Source organism: Chinchilla lanigera, unplaced genomic scaffold (assembly GCF_000276665.1).
Source record: "Chinchilla lanigera isolate Chin_1 unplaced genomic scaffold, ChiLan1.0 scaffold00007, whole genome shotgun sequence".
Lineage (NCBI taxonomy): Eukaryota > Metazoa > Chordata > Mammalia > Rodentia > Chinchillidae > Chinchilla > Chinchilla lanigera.
The window spans coordinates 35,829,706-35,833,923 of NW_004955408.1; the positions used below are offsets into that span (position 1 = coordinate 35,829,706).

General features: G+C 38.0%; 1 pseudogene; it reads right to left on the minus strand.

Annotated features, from left to right (window-relative positions):
• Positions 1–2,704: 2,704 nt before the first annotated feature.
• On the minus strand, positions 2,705–3,340 carry LOC102025980 (annotated as a pseudogene).
• Between the last annotated feature and the right edge of the window lie 878 nt (positions 3,341–4,218).

Consider the following 4,218-nt stretch of genomic DNA (forward strand, 5'->3'; position numbering starts at 1 on the left):
ACCACAAACATGGCTATCTTTTCCAGAACCGTGGAATGAATTAAGTCTATGGACCAAGGTACCATAGAACATGGAGGACTGTAAGCTCGAAGTCACTATTCCAACAACTTGACTTATACCATGCTATAATGATACCTAAATAACATACTGCCATTGAACGTAACTAGCAATGAATTACATATAAGTCAAGAAGTTTTATACAATACGTGATATATAACTGGACATTCTTAAGTGTTATTGCCTTGATCTAATGGATCAAGATACAGGCTACCACCTTTACTTTCTTCTGTGGAGAAGTCTAGATGAATAAAAGTTATTTTGACTTGAAGATTATGATACGACTTCACAATTCTAAATCAAGTTTAGAAGTTTAGAATAAAAAATACAGGATTTTTTGCTTGTTAAATTGATATATTTGTATCAGGATTTTCAATATAATAAATTGCAGGCTTTTTAATAGATTTTCCTACACAAGCTGTATGCTTGAAAGTATAACATTTCCTTTGCTTAAAACTTTACTTTGTGAAAAAGGCAATTTGTGTGTTCATATATACATAATAGGGTATATGGTGTGTATGTGCACATAAAACTAGTATGTGTGTGAACACCTTCCTGACCTATGCTGAGTTGCACTTTGATTCTTTGGATTACCATGGATAAGAAACACCAAGATGAAAGGCATTCTCTTTTTCTTTATTTCCTCATACATCATGCCAGGCTGAATGAGATGAAGGAATCATCCTCTCTGCTTCCAGCAGAGGCGGCCTATTTTAACCACCCAGCAAGCCCTAGATCCTGAGAGCTCATAAATGCATGTATCAGAGGAGTGAAGGGTCCCTAAGCATGGGGTTTGAAGGATTTCGGGCACCCTATCATCCCGATAGCATATTTTACTGAGAACAGCTCAGTCTGTTAGTCCCGTCAGTTCCCATGAGCAGGAACAGTCCTTGGTGACACCAGGACTTTCAGGCCTCATTTATGAAACTGTCATAAGAGTGCTCCACATAGAGAAGAGCTGCAGTGTCTCCATCATGTGTTTCTCTGACTTACCAATAAGAGCGGGAGGCCTTCCTAGTCATCTAGCAACACGTGGTGGCTTCAGGATTTGTGAATTCCTGTAAGAGGCCCACAGATGAGAGCACTAGCCCGACCATTTCTTTCTGCATAAAGTTGATGTTTTCCTTCATCTTCCTTCCCAACACATATCCAAATTTTTAGAGAAAATGTACTCATTTTATAAAGAATCTCAGAAGATAGGACACCCCCAGTTAGAAGTAGTGTGACACAGTAGGGGAGAGGTGTGATCTGTAGGAAAACACTGCTGGCAAGTGTCTTCTTTGTGACACACTGAGCGATGTGCTACATGCAGTTTGCCTCAGCTTCAGGGAATGTGTGTCCATTAGGGTCTATCGGAAAATCAAATCATACTTATTTTTTAGTATATTGGTTTTAACGAGGATTTTTTAAAGAGACAATTCACTGTACCCATTTTATTTCCACTTTTATATACTGTCTTAATATGGATGGGACTGCTTTTCTACTTGAACCATTTTTAACTGAAGCAAAATAACCTAAGTAATACAAAGTATTAAAATACAGCATCCCAGGGGCTGGGGATTTAGCTCAGCGGCAAAGCGCCTGCCTGGCAAGTGCAAGGTCGTGAGTTCGGTTCCTGGTACCGGAGAAAAACAAACAAACAAAAAAAAAATAAATAAAAAATAAAATACAGCATCCCAGAACTCAGGAGGCTGAGGCAGGAGGATTGCTGTGAGTTTGAGGCTAGCCTGGGCTACACAGTGATTTCAAGGCCAGTCTGGACTACAAAGCAAGACATTGTCTCAAAAACACCCCAAATCAATTAAATTAATTAAATAAATAAATACAGCATAAAGATACAAAAACAGACATAATTATTCTAGTTAGGAATGTAATTATGATGTTACATTTTTTATAATCCACAGTGTGTTTAGGAAATCACACAAATATAGATCACTGGTTAGAATGAAATGCATAAATTTGTAGCAAAGCTTTATAGTTATAAAAACATTACCAAAGAATGCACCAAATTAATATTTATTCCACCCTTGTGTCATACTCCTGGGTCCTGTACCAAAGTTACATGAGGAAAAAACAAAAGCAAAACAAGTGAACCCTGAAATCAGAACCACTAATGTTATCAAGTAGGGAGACAAATAATTTAAAACCTAGCAGCCACCAGCAAGAGTACAGCAAAGATGAGGCTGTAAAAAGAAGCAAAGAAAATTGCTGGAAAATTGTATGCATCATTGTCTTTTAAATCAGCAGCACTGTATACTACATAATCCTGCATACAGTGTAGCATAATAATTTTTTCCCATTGAGATATAGAAATTCAAACTCTTTTTGAATATTGTCAATGGGTAAGACATGTTTGTAATGGTAATTCCGCTAAACTATTACTGAGTGGGCCAAGAACACATATGGATTCCGGGGATGGTGTGTACTATAATTTTTGATTGGGATGGTAGATACTCTAGAAATTAAAAAAAAAAAAAACACAGAAGTACAAGACAAAGGCAAATGACACTTCTCTTATATCTTAACAACATTTAGATGGGATCAAATTCAAATGCAGTCTACTCTTCTTTTGAAGAGGCTTTAGTTCAGCTCCCAAATCTCGATTGCTTGATGCAGTGTCCTATGAGAACGCTCAGAAGGTGCCTTCTTAAACAACAGGCCTATTTTCAGTGATGTAGTCGCTCTTCGTAGCTGTGTCAGCTTGGCTCTGGTAACCAGTCACTATCTTTGGAGGAAATCCTAACCTCTCCTTGTATGCTCTCCCTGTGTGTTGGCAGCCTCTGTTTTCACATTCTGCACTCCATATTTCTGTCTTGTCACCTTTATCTCTAACATTAACAACAGCTCCACACACATCGTTGCTGGAGACATCAAATGCTTCTCCCATAAGGCACAACAGTGTCCCAGTCAAAAGTGATCCCGGTCGCTCGTCTCTGCTGTCTGTTCAGTGGGATTAGCCATTGTCCTCCATATGTTTTTCTTGTCTTCCCACATGAGCTCAATACCGTCCTTAAAGTAGTCACAACCTGGCATTAAATCAGTAGACAGCTGGATATGTTTCTGTAGAGCTCAAAAGTCTCTGACAATATCAAACTTAGAGAACAGTCAAAAGTTTGCTTCCCCAGTTTTATTTTTATCACTGTAAAATCAGAGTTCTTACATCTGTTCTGAGGAGAATGTTTAATACAGACTTCTGGGTTAGATACTCCTGATGACATTGTCTTCTCCTTTCTGCACATGGGGGATTAGGAGTCAGGGTGGTTTACTATCCCACAGTCACCATCTTAGAGCCTAGAGATTTTTAAAAATTAATTCAGTTTCTTAGTACATTTTAGGTATATGTGACAATCACACTCATTATAGGGAATTTGTACTTGTACATGATATAAATTGATTTTCCCCACTTCCCCTACCCTTTCTTCAACTCCTCTTCCCCTTCTTTTGTACAAAACCTTTGTTTCAATTGTTTCCTTCTTTTCTCACCATTTTTCTCTTTTCCCTTCCTTTTTTTCCACCCTTCCCCCAAGTCACCTTCTCTTTTGAATTTTTTTCCTGTGTCACACTATTATATATTTTCATCCTTATTTACACTTTTGGTTTCTCACATCAGAGAAACTGAGTATTTATACATGTGTGTCTGGTTTATTTCAATTAAGAGAATGGCCTGAAGGTGCAATATCCTGCTAGAAATGTCTCAAGCTTACCCATCTTCAAGGCAGAAGAGTACTCCATTTTATAAAAAGAAAATCCCATCTTCTTCATTCATTCATCAATTGATAGGCATTTGGGCTGTCTCCAAGATTTAGTTATTACAAACTGTGCCACTGTAAACATGGGTGTGCATATATTGCTGTGGGTATGATACTTTTAAATCTTTCGGGAATATACCAAGAGGAGGAATAGCAAGGTCAAATGGAACTTCTTTCTAGTCTCAGTTTTTTGAGGAGTCTCCACGCTGACTTCTATAGTGGTTGCACCAGTCTACACTCCCACCAACACTGGAGAAGGGTTCCTTTTTCTCCACAGCCCCACCAGCATAATTGGTTGATTTCTTGATGATAGCTATTCTTTCTGGGATGAGAAGAAATCTCAGTGTTGTTTTAACTTGCATTTCTCAAATGACCAGTGATGTCAAATATTTTTTCATATATTTATTTGCTG